An 18,787-nucleotide genomic window follows, 5' to 3' on the forward strand; every position below is an offset into this window, starting at 1 on the left:
ATTTTGAGAATTACAGATTTCTTTACTGTTTATTCTTCTACTCTTCTTCCATGTGCAATGTATTTCATAGGTATTCCACAGTGCTATAACTTAGTGGCATGTGGCTTCCTAGAGCAGTCTAAAAGTGAGATAGTAAATTAGTGATGTAGAGGTCAGTATAAATTAATGGCCTGATTTCACAAAGTCAAAGAATATGGTCTTTTTCTTTTTTTTTTTCTTTTTTTTTTTTTTTTTAAGCCTGTATTTTTGCCTGATTTTACAAAGCTAATTAAGTTTTGTCAAGTATTTCAGCATATAAGAAAACCTTGATACTACAGCTGTGGCTATCTGTCTTTGATACAATCATCTTAAAAGTGCTATGGGAATGTATTTCACATTCAGACTACCCTCTGTCTGTATGGTTATTATGTGAGTCAAATCCACCTATATGTGCTCTTCCCCTGAGCACACTACCATGCAATGAATGTTTAGGTCCAGAGGTTGTATCTATACTGGATAACAAAATAGCCAGGAATGTTTGTCCGGTTAAGTGGCACAGTAATTTCTTTTGTCTGTGCACTTCTGAAGTCTTATTGTAGAAGAATGTATCATTTGTGAAGTTTAAAATCCAGCCATTGGAAGTTTGCAATTCTGAAAATAAAACACCAGCTGAGAAAAGGGGAGAAGAAGTCCTAGAAATCATATATGACCCAGTACCTCAGTTTCTGTTTAGATCAACAGTTAGTCAAATTCTCAGAAAACTTTTTTGAACTATGTACCTTACCATATTTCACCTGTAAACATGACGTGGGTGTGTTGGAAGTCACCACAGGATGACAGGATTCAGGTGGGAAGGGACCTCAGGAGGTCTGTACACCAAGCTGCTATTCAAAGCAGGGGTAGCTCTGAGGTCAGATCAGGTTCCTCAGGGCTCTGTGCAGTGGGGCTTGGAAACTTCCAAGGACAAAGACAGTACAGTCCCTTGGTGCAGCCTGCTCCACTGTGGACTCAGGGCATTTTTTATGCTTTGTACAACTTGGAAGCTCCTCTGTTTCAATTTATGACTGACGTCTCTTGTTCTCCTGCCATGCACCTCCTTAAAGAGCCTGATTGTCTCCTGATATCCTCCCTGTATATACTAGTGGGCTGTTAGGCCCATCTCCTCTCCAGGCTGAACCATCCCTCAGTCTTTTCAAAGGGCAAGTGCACCAGTCTCCCTAAGCACTCCAGTGGCCCTGCACAGAACCATTCTCAAGATCTGCACAATTTCTCCTTCAGTATATGCAGCTCAGAACAGAATTTGGGTAGGACCATTCCTTATTTAAGTTATTTAATTCAGTATGTATTTGAAATATATATCTATGGTACAGTGTCTTTAAGAATTGTTCTTGCCTAAACTTTCCATTATACTGCAGAGCTTCCAAATATTTCTCTTTAGACTTTCACATCTCAAATGTCTCACATGAGACTCCATGTGGCATTCCATCACTGCCTTGAGACTTTCACCTTTCTCACACTCTCTCCCTCTTTTCTTTCTCATTACTTCTTTCTTTCCACATCCCATCTCCCTTCATACAGAAAAATAAATAAATAAATAAATAAATAAGTCTTTTGCTTAATACTTTCAGAAAGAACACTTCTAAACTCACAAGACTGTAAAGTTACAGCACACCCAAAAAGAAAAGACATATATTTCCAGTTTTGTTTTCTCTGGTGGTTTGAGGCTTATTTGGAAGAATAATAATAGCAATAATAGCCATAGCACATCTTGAAGCAAGACCTGGCAATCCATAAAGCAATTTGAAACAAAACAAAACAAAACAAAACAAAACAAAACAGTCATTTCTGACAGGTACAAAATGTTTCTTTTCTGTGACTATTTTGAAATAGTTACCCCTGCAATTAGTTAACATTTTAAAAGAATATTTTTCTTAAGCTGACAGGCTAAAACATTTTCTAACATATCTGATGTTCATTATTAGATTTCAGAAGATTTCAAAGACTTATTAAAAACAGAAATATGATATTATTTATCAAAGTGTTATTACAAAACATATACTATTTTGGCAGCTAGTTGCCCTCTGTTTTGGATAGGGAGTTCCAATTCAGCTGTAGGCAGGGAAAATACATTTTGGAATTAGCATGTCAGTTTTGTACTTTGGTCCTTATTAAAATGAGCTCTAAGACAGTCAACAAAACAGAGAACAAATCAAGGGTCTTTTTGTGCCATTAACTCTCTGTGTATCAGAACTCTGCTTCTCAGAACTGAAATTTTTCCTTCTGTTATCTGGCCTCCTACTATATGTGTAAATACTTCCATTGAGTGCAGCCAAATCTTTAAGCCTGAAAGAGAAACCATCTCTATGATCATAATGGTCTCTATGAGCTAAATGGTCAGAACAAAGTCAGGAGAAGAGGCCAAATTTCTCATTGCTGTTCCTAGTTTACTGAAAGCCCAGATACTGAAAGCTAAACACAGCAAAAGTCCTTGTAGCTTGTGCCAGAACCCACTTAATTGTTGTATGCATCATCATATAGCCATTGGCTGTCCATTTAAGAAAGTACCCAGTACTTTGGTTGTATCAAGTCTATCAGGAAAGACAAGCAAAGGAATATTCACTCTCCAGATTCCAACTCTGTTAGGTCAGATATTCAGCCCTGCAAGAAACAGAGCAATCCTGGGTGTAGTGGGAAACATGGAAGCCACAGAGGGAATTTTCTATGTTGTTTAAGTAATTCAAGTTATGTAATAGCTGAATGTAGTCTAATTTGTATGCATACAATTACAGTTTAAATTTTTCACTACCTGCTTAATTCCTGAGATGTGATATAGCTCTTATTGTAACCACATCAGCTTTTCTCTTCTGTTTTCTTGCTTTGTTTCTATTTATGTCAGATACCTACATAATAGGGATGCAAATGGTCATACAGCACTGGAAAAAAACCAGCTCCCATCTAACCTGGCCTCCCAAAGTCAGGAGTTCTTTCCAAAATAGTAATTTCAAAGGAGCAAGATGACTGTAGATGAACTGACCTTGTTTAAATATCGTGGACGAAATAGAATCACTTGTGCTCCATGCCAAACTCCATGCCAAAAGTGTTTCTATCTTAGGTTTGTGAAATCTTTTCTTATGAAACTTTAATCTAACACAGCACATTTCTGCAAAGGATTTCAGTTTCAAGAAGTGTTTTCTAATAAAAATCACTTTCCTGAGAAAAGCTTAACTGCTTCTACCTATGAGCAGGACTTCAGTCTCTTTCAAGTCAGATTATGAAACACCCATTAGATATATCATCTTAGGAAAGACAGCAGACAAAAAAGCAATCCAAAGTGAGTTTCAACAAATCCCATATTTGTCTATTTTGTACTGTTTTATAAGGGGTCAATAGCAAGTAAACTTTGCTCCTTTGATGCAATAACAAAAGCAATGTGCATGACATACTAAACAATAAAATTCTCATGTCTCAAGATTATCCTGGCAAAATCCTATCAAATTTTCTTTAAGACCATGAAAGAAAGTTGGATAAAAACATTGTTTTGTTCTCCAGTCATGACATAGTCTCGTTTGTTAGGCTCTCAGACAATTAATTCCTTGTAGAAATCTAGTCTTTTCTTAGTGGTCCCTTGGAAGTCAGATGAGCGTGGGCAGGAAAATGAGCATTTACCCCTTTGCCTCTTCAAGAGAATGATATTAAGAGAGAGAAATCAAATTAACTCAAATTTAGAATGATTTATTTCTATATTGTCTCCTGAAAAACAAACAAAAAAAAAACAACAACAACAAAAAAAAAACATTGCCCCAAAAGTTGCTTCAACCACTTCTGTGGTCTGGTTTTAGATTACTGCTAAATTTGTGGGCTTGTTTATTCAAAACAGTAACTGTTACATAATTAAAACAAAAAGAACTCAGTATTTTATACTGATGAGGGCCACTTTGGATCAGATTATGAATTGTTCATTTATTCTTTTGCTTGTCTCATTGTTTTTCAGCTAAAACAGCATCAGATGTTTATCTGCACTGAAATAAGTTCAGCAGACTAGAGTAACTAAAGACTTAGCCCTTCACAGAGTCCTCAGTCAAAGGCAAGTTCAAATGGGAATACACTGAAGCATGTGTTTAACTTTTTTACTGGATGAGCCGAAAAGCAACCAGCATATTGGAAGATCAAGTCTACCTGTGTAGTACTTTGATCCAAAAAAAAAAAAAAAAGTTATATGAAACCTCTAAAGTTATTGTATATATTACACATTTGGGACAAGCAAGCATTCGGGATTTGTTATTGGAAGATCAAGCAGCAGTCTCTCTCCTGTATATTGAAGAGAGAGAAGAACACATTGTCAAGGGAAAGAAAATGAACAAACTGTCATGGTGGAAAAAAAAAAAAAAAAAAGAGTATCAAACAGATGTCTCATGAAGAATTCAACTTATTTTTGAAAGATAAAAAATAGAGTACATAGCATTACCAGAATTTCATTAAGAACTTGTTTTAACATCCCTTTCTTGTCTCAAAATTTATTAATGCCTAATTACTTGTGTCTTGTAATACTGTTGCTGCTTTCTTCAGTTTAATCACAGCCAAGGCAAAAAAAAAAAAAAAAGAGTTAATACAAAAAGAAAGCACAACTGAATCAAATATGCTTAAAGGTTCAGAAGTGCAAATAGAAATAAACATGGTGACAGTGTCTTGTGTAATAAATGAACTGTCAGAAACCTTTAGGCCATTTTTTTTCTCATAAAATCATGTACTTAAATGATCATCAGTAATACAGGGGATAATCAAGTCGCCTATACTTATTTAGGCATCTATGGATCACTTTTAATACAATTTTAACACTGAAAAAAATAAAGAGATGTTACCATTATTGGTGGTGATAGAAAAGGTTTCCGTAAGTGTATGAGTTAGGAAGCAGTGTGATTTCAGCAGGAACAGAAAATATCTAACAGATCTTCTAAACTTACCACTTGTCACTGTATAGCCTTCTCCGACAGCAAATTTATTACTGCTGAACAGACTCTAAACTATACACCAAAAAGTACTTATTAAGGTCTTATCTCTGCAATGATGGCATAAATATATTTTACCAGGATCAGTATATTTACATGTATTTCATTCTGTCCACACATCTGTATATATTGAGACTAATACTAATTCTCGTTCAAACAGTAAATTCATACTGCTGAATTGCCTAAAATAGCCTTTCATTTTCTACCATCTCTGTAGGGTAGAAGCTTTTTGTTGAACCCTTATTCTCAGAGCACAGGAAAACTGCACAACTATATACAACCAAGGATAGGTTGTGAAGGAATGGCACAAAGCTGAACCAGTGAAGGTTCAGACTAGATATTAGGATTTTTTTATTTTTATTTTTTTACCATAGAACAGGCTTTCTCGAGAGGTGGTTGAGGTCCCATGCCTGTCAGTGTTCAGAAGGCATCTGGATAATGCCCTCAATAGTATGCTTTAATGTTTGGTTAGCTCTAGTTTGGTCAGACTGTTGGATTTGATGACCTTTGTAGGTCCCTTCCAACTCAACTATTCTATTCAATTTTAGTTGATTCAATTTGATTTGACTCTATATGATGAGATTGTATCATGTCATTTAGGTTTCATTTTAACTGTCTTCAAACACTGCAGGTATGAAATCCAGCATCTCTGCCTGTTCCATCTGAACATCACAAAGCACTTCTTTACTGTGAGGTTGACTGACCACTGTCAGAGGTTGCACAGAGAGGGAGGTTGTGGAGTCACCCACCGTGGAGATATTTAAACACCATCTGTGCACAGTGCTGGGCAACCTGTCCAGGTGGCTCTGCTTGAGCAGAGGTATTGGACCAGATGGTCTCCAGAGGTCCCTTCCAAACTCAGCCATTCTGTGGTTCTGTGATCTTCAATGCCAACAAATGAAGCCTCGTAAGGTAAGACTTTCAAAGGAAGAATTATAAGGAACTGGGCAAGGATAAGAAAGAAAATGGGATAGAAGAGGGAATTCAGGTAACTTCCAAATATTTAGGATGAAAGGATACCTCAAGCTACATCTTAAGTAGATTTTCAGCTTATATTATTCACTATGTATTTTGCCATGTGAGCCTCTTAAACTTCAGTCATTTGCCTTTGCTATTCCTCACTATTAAGATTGAGGCAAGAGAGAGCAGAACACAGGCCACTGGAACTCCTATGTGATATCCAGAACAAAACTCACAGTAAACATGAAACACCTTCCACCTTTATGATACATTTCTATCTTTGCAATCTGATGCCTGTTAAACCAACTGAAAAACTTACCAAAGCCATTAAGAGTTTCTTCATAAAGTTATCTGAAATGCGACCTCTCAATTTCTCTGTAGTGGTGAGATCTACCTGTTAATATCAGATGCAGCAGCTGTTTCAAATTCCCTCTTCTCTTTAATAATTTCATTCTCTGGTAAAGCCAAATTCTCCTTTCAGGAGTTGTTAGTGCTTCTGGTGGAAAGTCCAAAGAAGTCTTCACCCAGTAAGGCATAATTCCCCTTTTTGGTCCACAGCTCTAAAGTTCTTTTAATAAGGAGTTTCTTTTACTGCCTTTCAAAAGGGATCTTCCTGTATCGGATCTTGTTTATCTGTGGCAATATTTGAAGTCCCTATCTGCGTAATCTAAAATAGTTTAGACACTTTTTTCAGCTTCCTAATTAATTATTAAATACTTTTCTTCTGATAGTATTCAAAGAAACCTTTCAAGACTTCATTCACACATCAGTTCAGGGGTCAGCTGTATTTTATAATCCTGGCATGAGTTTATCTAACTGGAGTTCACAGGAGTCTTTTGAGATGTAACCAGATTTCCTTTATTTTGAGCAGTTTCATAAAGGAAATATGTTGCTTCATCCGTAAAACACCTAAAAAGTGTAACTGTTCTGTTACATTCCTGAATAGTTTAGTTAATCAGCAGTTAAATCACGTAATTTACTATGAATGCATTTAATTTTACTTAGGTTGGATATTTAAAGCCACATAACAAAGATTTGTTATGTTTCTGTCAGGTTGCATTCACATCAGACTTGGGAAATACATAAGTACTTAATGAAGCGTTTCCATACAGAAAATCATGACTGAACTTTGGTAAGCTTGGATAAGCCAACAGATGTCCAAATGATTATTTAAAGGTCTTTTGAACTTAGTCAATTTGTGTTTCATGACAATCTCAGGGTATGAGTTCTCTCAAATGATTCCTAGCTTTGGCTGGGTCAAAAATATATGAAAATTTCAATTTTTTAGAAAATACTGACAGACACATAAATAATCCAACAGCAAATAATGTCCTATAACCATTTTAAAATAAAGTTAAGCAGATTTGATTGGTTTGATTTTGGAAAGGGTTTTAATTCATTTTGTTCAATGATGGATCTGTGTTTCTTATAATATTATTTCTTTTTTACAAATGAAGTCATTTTGTAAAAGTACCAGGAATAATAACTAAAATTAGCAATCACTCATGATAAAGTAGGACATTATAATACATTTGCAAAAGATTCTATAGTGACTGTATGTCCTCTTTACATCACAGTTAAACACAGCAAAAGGAATGGTAGAAGAAAAATTAAGAGGGAAGAACAAGACAATAATAAAAAGATTAAAAGGAAAAAAGATCCACAAAAAATAAAAATAAAAAAAGGGCATGTTTCAAATGCCTAGAGTTATGTTAGTAATCAGGAGCTGATTTGTCTTATTAACAGCAAACTCACACAGTGGCTTGTTGAAGTAACTAACACCTTTGCATCAGTTTTTCCACTTTTAACAAGAATACTTATCAGCACAGAAGTAATGGTTAAAGTTAGATTACCTTTTGTGAGATAAAAATTAATCTTTGGAATCTTACGCCTTCAAAAGGATGTGCAATTATTAGCTAGCTTATTTAATCAAAAGGTTTTAAAGTATAAAACATCATGACAAGATTCTTTTAATAGAACTCAAACAGCCAATAAAAATCTTTTTTCTTCACATGTAGAAATAAATCATTTGTATAAAATAGAAATTGCCTGCTGTGCTTTTTATGAAAATAACAGTAGCACTTCAGACAATGAAGCCGAGGGTGGGACTACTAACAGTTATAAATACAACATTAACAACGTCATTGTATTTCCCTTGACTTCCACACTAGTATCTCTGGGGAAATAAAGGCCCTGTTACTTACTAACTTGAATTCCTGTCATTGTACTTTGAGAATCAGTTGCTTGAGATGAAAACTTACAACATATGCCTAAGGTTATCATATTTGGGGTCATACAGAAGCACTCATGTACAGTTAAAAGATTTTTTTTTTAAATTGGTACAGAGAGAGAGATACATGCAACAAACTAGAGTAAACAAAACATTATGTGATGGCAGAAATAATAGTGGGAAAATGGAAGATCTCCCTCAGCATTTTTCATTAGAAACTAACTATACTGTACTGTGACAATGGTAATTTTATTTTTTAAGTTTTCAGCTAGTCCAAAGTGATGATGTGTCAAGCTTTGCAAAAACACCAATTCCATCATTTCCTTCCTGGTATCTTTGCCTTCCTCCTGTCACTACACAGTTAAAATGAACTGATGATATCAAAACCTTAAGAAAAATTCTTATCCTGTAATCAAGCTAAAGCCAGCGGGTACTTATATCTCAGCATTTGCTAAAAATCTACCCTACATTAAAGCAGAGCTGCTGCTAAACTTCCTCCATCAAGCTAGAGAATTCCTTTCCCTCTAAAAATACAGATTTTTTGTTTAGAAAAGTCTGCATTAATGTCATTACCTGTTAAATTTCATTATACACTTACAGGCCCTTCTTTGATTGGTGTGGAAACCTGTTGCTTTTGCAAGTGGGTGACTGAGAGTCCTGGCAGAGCTAGGCGTAGCATGGGTAAAAAAAGGATGGACCAGTTTGACAAAATAGTGACAGAAGAAGTCAGCCAGACCTCTAAGGTTGAGGAATTCCAATACCATCTCAAACATGATCTGGCTGTCCCTTAAGATCTCATTCAAAAAAAAATTTTGGAAAGATAAATGAAACAGCAGTCACACAGGAACAGAGGAATACAAAGGCAGGGGTTCCAGACTGCATTGGGGTGCTTCTCCATAACCCATTTGTGTTTGTGTGTATAACATATTTTACTTCAAGAATCTCTCAAGTGCTTTGGAGAAATAAGGCAGCACAGTAGCAGCATTTATTTTGGGGTTGGATGTTACAATTATTTGCTATTTCCAGTTTGTTTGAATAATCTATAGCTTACCATTTTAAAAGGAATCGCCAAATGACAGTGTCAGCTATATGGGAATACAGCAGCATTACTTTCTTGTTACAATATTGCTCAATCTGTGTAGTTAAGATAAGTCAAGGAAGAGTCTTTTCAGTTCTAGCCCCTGGACTATGGCTACTTCTGTAATAGTGAAATAAATATGTCCAAGCTATTCCATGGCACTGAGGCTGAACAACTTGGGACAGCCAACATCCATACAGCTATATTTCCAGTATTCAAGACAGAATAGTAGTACCCTAGATGCTTGTTGGGAATAGCTCTTTCCCTGCTAATTCTGGAAGCACAAACAGATATTGTCTGGGAACGACATAACTAGACCACCAGACCCAATGGTTTAACAGCATAGAACTCCACCTTTGAATGAGAAATAAGGTTTCTGAATACATCAGAAATAAACTGGTTTGTGAAACAATCCAAACCTAAGCCTAAATGCACTATCTAGTTCTAAGCACTGTGAAGTCATGTTGTGGTCCCATAATTTCAATACAGCCAAGATCAAGACATTCTGGAAATCTTGTAATATAATTTAAACTGCTGAAATTTGAAGCATCTATTGTGAACCCAGAAAAGACTGAACGATTATCCAAACCAAACCTTTGGAACTTGATGTGTTTGTCCATCACTACAAGAAAAGACTTTTTTATATATGCTATGCCTCTCGGTCCTTGATTTTCATGTCCCGTTGTTTTATGTTGTACTTCCAAACCCATTGCCCACTGTGTGAAATGCAAATAAATTGTAATGTGAATTTATTATATTGACAAAACGCCAGTGGACACTAACTCCAAGCCAACAACATATTTCACTTGGAACCAAGTCCAGGTTTCAGGCCAGTTTTGCAGAGGCTGAACCCTGAGGCGGAAGGGAAGGGAAGGGAAGGGAAGGGAAGGGAAGGGAAGGGAAGGGAAGGGAAGGGAAGGGAAGGGAAGGGAAGGGAAGGGAAGGGAAGGGAAGGGAAGGGAAGGGAAGGGAAGGGAAGGGAAGGGAAGGGAAGGGAAGGGAAGGGAAGGGAAGGGAAGGGAAGGGAAGGGAAGGGAAGGGAAGGGAAGGGAAGGGAAGGGGGAAGGGAAGGGAAGGGAAGGGAAGGGAAGGGAAGGGAAGGGAAGGGAAGGGAAGGGAAGGGAAGGGAAGGGAAGGGAAGGGAAGGGAAGGGAAGGGAAGGGAAGGGAAGGGAAGGGAAGGGAAGGGAAGGGAAGGGAAGGGAAGGGAAGGGAAGGGGGAAGGGAAGGGAAGGGGGAAGGGAAGGGAAGGGAAGGGAAGGGAAGGGAAGGGAAGGGAAGGGAAGGGAAGGGATCATTCACCTCAGACAAATTTTATCCATTTAACTAGGCTGGTGAGGCTTACATACCCTAATAGAAAGGTTTGGGTCTGTTCTTCAGCTCTGAGGCCATCTGGCTTACAGTCTGTATGCACAAATGTTTTCACCTTCCAAAGAAGTGTGGCATCATTCATACTATCTCTTGGGAATAGACCCTCAAGTGTACTCTCAAATGCTCTGACATCACATAGGTTGCTATTGCTAGTCATAACCATGGCAAGGACTATGCTAAATATTTAAACATACGGACAGCTGCAGAATAGTGTCTGTGCTTACGTTCTTACCCTGTTTAGTTCTCTAATAGATATATGATGAAAAAAAAAAAACCAACAACATCTAAATTAAGAGCATTATTGCTCTAAGCTTCCTTTGTTGTCAATAGGAGAGAGAGATCCTGCAAATTTCATATGGCCCAAATCTCACTCTGCATATGTTGATTTTTTTCCCATTGAATTCAGGAATTCTAGGAAAAACTAAATTATACGTTCAAGTGATTTTCATTCATACATTTTTCAAATGGTCCGCATGATAATTTAAGGATTTCCAGTCAATCTTCAGCCTGTCTTCTGTGTTGTTTGTGAATTTCCAACAAATACAGCATAGGTCACCAAATTCTCTCAACTTACTTTTTGTATAGTAATGATTTTTACATTTTCATATCGTCTGAATCATTTTCACCATTTTTGATGTTCGATATAGACAATTTGAGTTTATCAGAGAGCATTGCCTTTTCTTTTAAGTACCAAAAAAATAACAAAGTCTTTTCCATAATGTAGAGTATCCTGTCTCTTTTACTTGTGGCATATTTATTAAATGTGGCTTTTGTCCAGAAAATATGCCATCGGTGCTGATTTATTTCTTTTGGTATCACTGTTTTTAACTAAGATAACTGAATTCACCAAAGATATTTATTATTAATGACCCTATCCTATCCCTCCAGAAGCCCAATGGGAGAGATGTTATTGATTTCCAGAACAGTAGGATCGGGTCCAAATTATGTGAATCAATGCCAAGTAAAAGTTTGTTTTGGTCTGAAGTTTTGGCTAGTTCCGTATGACAAAAATAGAGATAAAGGAAATGTTTCCTCTTGATCGTGTATATTAACCCATTTGAATCAAAGAATGTGTTACACTCTGATTGTGATTTTAGAAATGGAAACTGTAAGGAACAGGCAACAAGCTACTGTCTAGAAAAACTGATCCAAATTTATTGGTGATGATTGAAGTTACACATGGCTAATTAGTTTATTAAGGTACAGATACTAAAAAGATTAACAAGTGACAAAAGAGGCGATATAACATCATCTGGTTTTGAGTGATTATAAAATGTATGTGACAAAACAAAGAAAGATGAGGAATCTCAAGTAACGCAACTAACAGATGCAGGAAAAAGCTCATTCGCTTTTTAACTTGTGTATCCTGTCCTAAACATTCTTCCCATTAAAGCTCAGACACTGGTGTTCATCTCATCTAGTTTAAAACATCTAGAAGCCTGGCAGTTAACAGAGATTAGTAGATTATCTAGAAGGAAAATCCTTTGATCAATCTCATGTCCTAATCTCCAGAGGCAATTCATCACCTTCAGAGACAGCTGGTTTCATTCATGCAAACAAATCTTATAGAAGATACTCCAGGTTGAGCATCTATCATGCAGATGTCTAGTTGAGAAATGACTCTCATGCAGAGTGCAACCTCTAGCACACTTTTTGTGGGGAAACAAGGAAATCAGGTAAAACGGAACTCCATTTAGCCAGAACCTGTCCACCATTGCCTAGTCATTGCTGTAGGCCTTATTTGTGTCAGGCTCTTTGAGACACAACACATCACTACACAGACATCCTATGGCCAACCTGCATTGACCCATTATCCTATTTAGATAGCTCAGCACCTAGATCTAAAAAGGGTTGGGCTTTTCTTCTTCCATATTCCACAGCTGTCAATACCCTCCCATCTGAGCCTGAAACCTTTCTGTTTTTGCAACATGACACTTTTCCATCAGCTGCTCATCTTCTCCACTACATGTGTTACAAGTGAACACTGGTCTGACTGTGAAAGCTCTGCCTGCTAACATTTGAGACGAGTGGCTTACTAACTGCATGTCATTCTTCCCTAAGAAGACAAGGCCAAGTTCTACCATCATCCCTTCTTCAAGGCTTCTGTGGAACTTGTAGGCCATGTCTGTATCAGTAAATAGAATTATCCAGGAACCTAAAGGTCAGCAGCATGACACAAACTGCTTGCAGTCATCTAAATCCTCTCCCTTCCCCTCATCCCACCCACATGCATACACACCCAAACCAAGGTGGCTGTGTCCAGATATCTTACTCGGACAGTCTGTATCATGTATTATCCCTGCAATACACCCAGACATTATCTAGGACAGCACTAGCTGGCAAAGACATAACAACACTGCTGTGTGGGGGTTCTTAAAAGAGATTCACCATCCATCACTGAATAAGAAATACATGGAATTACTCTTTCTTGTTTGCCAAACCTTGCTCTTGCACAAGTGTTTAGATCCATAATTGTTCATGGTGCATAACAGACTGACATGCTCTTGAAGCAAATCACCTGACAAGGGGGAGGTAATAAGTGGGACGTGAAGCCCTCAGAGATTATGTTTGACTCACATTCCTAAAAACATATTCGTCATTCAGCTGCTGATATGTTGGAACCACATATGCAGCTAACATGAAAAAGTTAGGGAAGGATACCATTTCTCTAACTGTTGTTCCCTTCCTTTTTGTTTCAGGCCCAAGAAATATATTCATCAGCTTCATGTTTGGCCTGTTGAGCTTGCTGGGGTTTAAAATGGTAAAAGAGGTGAAAATGTTGCTTAAAACAGCAACTGAAAAAGGAGTGATGAGAAAGGGAGTGGACTGTCTCTTTTTTTAGCACTGAGGACAAGCACAGAGATAGGAGGGCAGACTCATGGCTGGTCTGAAGTATAGCAGTATTAACTAGTCCTAACTGTGTTATGCTATCAACAAGCAGCAATAAATCTGCATCTCTGCATTTATCAATCCCTAAAAGGGGTATAAGTTCAGTAGGAATTAATCTTCTTACATTTGTACTAACAAGTAACTTTTGGCAAATTGCATATTACTAGAAAAACTATCACACAGCAGAGAAAATTACAATTGCATTATTAAATATTATGGTATCTTATCTTCTTTGCCCTAATTCTCATGGCTTTTTGCCCTTTGCATCTGGACTTCTGGCATAACACAACTATGAAATAAATGTGCATTTCAGCTAAGTGTTTCAAAGGAAGGACTGCATCAATCTTAATACACAGGAATCATGTAATCATGTCTGAGGGATGCAACTTGAATTTATCCAGGAAATTCCCACTAAAATAAAGTGTCTTGTTTGCAAGGGCATTCTGTGTCTAAAATAGAGGAAGTAGTGATCTTCATGCACGTCATTGAAGTAAGGAGGCTACACATCTGCAGTGAGGACATGGGGGAATGGGTTATCATTCTCTTATATTTGACCTAAAAATACAACTTTGGCACTTTATTTTTAACATAATAGGAGCGAGTTCTTTCTGCTGACAATGAACAGAAATAAGGGAAATGGATCAGATATAACAAAACCCTCTCTGACACTTCTCCCAAATTAGAACGACCCTTTTGGAAGCTGCAATATTTGCCCTTGCTTTTCTTCGTTATCATTTAATTTTCTGCCTCTTATTCTAATGAGAAACATAAGTGATGAGGAAACAAGTGAAAGATAGCTATTGCACAATTTCTGTTCTGACTAGAAAATAAAAAGTGTAGAAGTGGCCATATACTGAGTTTTCAGTGTGCTAAAGCTACTTCCAAAAACTTCTCAGGGCTGCATTTATTTGCTTTACCAAACTGAGTGCACACTCCAGGTAATATAAGGAAATACAACGCTGTCAACTTCTTCTCAGTTACTATGTACATTTTACATGGACTTATTCTAAAAGACAATCACATATAGATGTCAGACAGACCAGAGAAGAGGAACACATGGTACAGGCGCAAAGTCATGAACCATTTGCTTTGCTGTGCAGATTAATGAACACGGAAAGAAAAAGGTGTACTAGAGTTGGGTTAGTAGGCCACCAGGAGACTGAAATTGTTGAGAACAAGAAATAAGTAATGATCAAAACTGGGAGAATGATGTGAGGCAGAAGAATCATGAAAACCACAACATCTACTTGTAATTTTTCAAGATGCTGGTTATTTACCTGGAGAATTTATTTCCTGAGTACAGAGAGTATTTCAAGACAGACTCATTTGGACTGAAGCTAAGTTTGGAACTGCCTTTCTAAGGCTTTCTCACCTTTACATAGAGTCTTTCTGGAACTTAAGGCTGAAATTTCATTAGAGAATTAAAAGTACTTCATTACGACTGCTTATTGCAGAATGACAGCCCTTACTCAATTATAGTTGAAAAGACTATAAATACATCTATAAGAAGACACTGGCTTTGTGAAGTATTCAGAGTAGTTTCAAGCCTCCACAAACAGAAAATGAGCAAAATCAAGTTTCCAGAGGTGAAAATTGACACAATAGAATAAAGATCAACAAATTTAATCTACAAAGGACAAGTGAGAGGACAGCAGCAAGGTTTGAATACCAGTTTTATTCAGACTGGATATCCGGATCATGCTATTAGTTAGCCTATACACCTGTGAATGTGGAGGTCTCTCTGCACCTTATAAAAGATTTATATTCAGAAACTCTGAAGCAGAAGGACTGGAGAAGAAACAAGATGGTCGTACTGAGAAGAAAGTATTCTGTGGCTGTGTCTTCCAGGAAAGTTCAAATTCTTCTACGGAAAAAATTCAGCAGATGAGGTCAAGGCTACAGAAAGTACTTGAGATATCACAGGAAGAGATATGCCAGAAGCAGAATTTCAATGCCTGGATGAAAAAGCCAGAAAGATCAGGGAAAATTGGGAAGAAAAATAAATCAGGTTCAGAGAACAGTTAAAGGAAAAGAGATAGAACAGAACCTCTACAAATGTAGAAGACTACATTTGTACCTCATGCAAACAAGAGAAAAATGAAGCTTGAACTGAAAGAATGCCATATTAGGGAAGCTTACTTGGAAAAATACATGCCAGCTGTAGAAAGTCTCCAGCTCAAAAAAAAAAAAAATTGTGGGAGGAGTTGTAAGAAGTCATTTCTGATTGATGTTGGGGACTGATCATGCTGGCCTGGAAGTTCAAGAGAAAGAGGTATAGGATCCCTTCTCTAGCAAAGCAGAGAGAGAAGGAAGGGTCAGGAAGGGAAGGTCACTAAAAAATTATATGTGAAGGTCAAGGATGGGGAGAGAGCTAAAAACAAGTTAGGGGGAACTTTTCCCTGGAGAAATCAAAATGTATTTTCGAACAGGAAGTAGCTTTGGAGAGTTCCTCTTGAAACAAGAATACTTTATTTCCTGGAGATAAAAAATAGATTGCTGTTAGGAGAAAAGAGGTCCACTTCAGAGAGCAGTGGCTTGATCTGACAACAAATATATTAGCAGGCTACCAGAGAATCTACAGGAGTTTACTGTAAATCTGTAGACTCAGAAACAAGCAAGGCAATGTTCTTTTAATGGCTACAAGTGGAGTGGGTGCCATGCAGCACAGGTCTGTGCAAGCCAGATACAAGAGTTCTGGGCTCCCTGGTGCAAGAGAGATATGGAGCTACTGGAGAGACTTCAGTGAAAGGTCACAAAGATGATTAAGGGGTTGGAGCAGCTTTCATGTGAGGAGAGGCTGAGAGAGATGGGACTCCAGCTGGAGAAGAGAAGGCTCAGGGGAGATCTTATCAAGATGTATACACACCTGAAGGGAGGATACAAGAGGATGGTGCCAAGCTCTTTTCAATGGTACCCAGTGACAGGACAAGAGGCAATGAACACAAACCGGAACAAAAGAGGTTCCCTCTGAACATTAAGAAATATTTCCTTACTGTGAGGGTGCCTGATCATTGACACAGATTGCTCAAAGAGTGGAGTCTCCCATCTCCATGGTGATATTTAAAATCCATCTGGACATGGGTCTGTTCAGCTTGCTCAAGGTGTCCTTTCTTGAGCCTGAGCACTGGACCAGATGACCACCAGAGGCCCCTTCTAACCTCAACCATTCTGTGATTCTGTGAAGACTGGTGATGATGGTACTCATGGGTACCAAGCTGGCTTATCTGAAGGACCAAAAACTTCAGAAGATGTCACACAAAATCAAAGCATTTAGAAAACAAAATGGATTCCAGGGAGGGAAGAAAAAGAAAGAAACAAAACAAACAAACAAAAAACTCCAATGCACATGGGGGAAAAAAGACAGCAAACTAAAGAAGCATCCTTTGTGTAGGTTTATCTCTTTACAGAGGACTTAGAAGTTGTGAGTCAATACCTATACAGGTTATATTAAGGGATTATTAGTGACAGTGCACCTGAGCGAAAGAATGCACTTAGGCCATTAAGTCTGCATAGTGTGCCAAAGTAATGTAAAACATGTCTGGAATGGAATAAAAGATTTTGAAGCTAAAATCATCTTGGTAATGTCAATAACAAAGTCAGGGGTTGAGGCTCCTTACAGAGGCCACTTTCTATTTAAAAACGAAACAAAACAATACAAACAAACATATGATCCCCTAGCACTAAATACAAATGTGTGTAAAACTGACATTCATTTTGAAGCTTTACTGTATAAAGAGCAAAGTAGCCCTTACTCCATGACCATAATTATTAATTGTTGAAGACTAGATTTTGCTGTAAAATGTAAAAGATAACAAAAACACATAAACTTATGCCTGTTTTCAGTACTGTAAGAACTGGGTTTGACGATCCCCTGAGAAAACATACATCTATAGTAACTACTAAATGTCTTTGTAGAATACAAAACCTTCAGCAATACCTTGAAAAATGTAGTTAAAGTTGCAACCTCAGCAAACAGCTGCACTGATTTGAAATAAATAAATAAATAAATAAATGTGGTTTTATTTCATAAGAAAATGATAATCTGTGTTTCCCAAATAACTCCTGCAAAAAGTGTGATCAGTAGGACTGATAGTATTGGGAGCTTCCAAAAACGTATCAGACAACTTCAGTCTTCACCATCCATAGAATCATAGAATCATTAAGGTTGAAAAAGACCTCCAAGATCATCTGGTCCAACCATCCCCCTACCACCACCATCACCCACTAAACCATGTTCCTAAGCACCATGTCCAACCTTTCCTCCACCACCTCCCTGGGCAACCCATTCCAATGCTTGACTACTCTTTCTGAGAAGAGGCGTCTCCTAAATTCTAACCTAAACCTCCCCTAGCACATCTTGAGACCATTCCCTCAGTCCTACCACTAGTTATGTGCAAGAAGAGGCCAACACCCAGCTCCTCACGACTTTCTTTCAGGTAGTTGTAGAGAGCAATAAGGTCTCCCCTGAGCCTCCTCTTCTCCAGACTAAACAGCCCCAGTGCCCTCAGCCGCTCCTTGTAGGACTTGTGTTCCAGGCCCTTCACCAGCTTCGTAGCCGTTCTCTGGACATGCTCCAGGGCCTCGATGTCCTTCCTGTGGTGAGGGGCCTAAAACTGAACACAGTACTCGAGGTGCGACCTCACCAGAGCAGAGTACAGGGGAACGATCACCTCCCTGGTCCTGCTGGCTACACTATTCCTGATACAAGCCAGGATGCCATTGGCATTCTTGGCCCCCTGGGCACACTGACAGTTCATGTTCAAGGCGAGCATCGACCCACCCCCAGATCCCTTTTCCTCTGCACAACTTTCGAGCCACTCTGCCCCAAGCCTGTAGCATTGTATGAGATTGTTGTGACAAAAGTGCAGTACCCGGCACTTAGCCATGAGGCACTTAGCCTCATCCCATTGGTCTCTGCCCATTGACCCATCCTGTACAGGTCCCTATGCAGGGCCTTCCTACCCTCTGGCAGCTAGACACTTCCCCCCAGCTTGGTGTCATCTGCAAACATACTGAGGGTGCATTCAAGTCCCTCGTCCAAATTATCAATAAAGATATTAAAGAGGATGGGCCCCAACACTGACCCCTGGCCCATTCTGACAGAAGAGACTGTTCTAACCTTCTCTGCACTGAGAACTGATGATAGCTACCTAGTTATTTCCATGGAAATACACTACCAATATCCAAAACTGAGATGACCAAACACTGCTTTTCATCCACAGTCCAATGCTTATTTGAAATGAAAGTGAGGAGCTTCTCCAAAAGTTTGAACAGT

The sequence above is a fragment of the Anser cygnoides genome, chromosome 1, assembly GCF_040182565.1.
Source record: "Anser cygnoides isolate HZ-2024a breed goose chromosome 1, Taihu_goose_T2T_genome, whole genome shotgun sequence".
In the NCBI taxonomy this organism is placed as follows: Eukaryota; Metazoa; Chordata; class Aves; order Anseriformes; family Anatidae; genus Anser; species Anser cygnoides.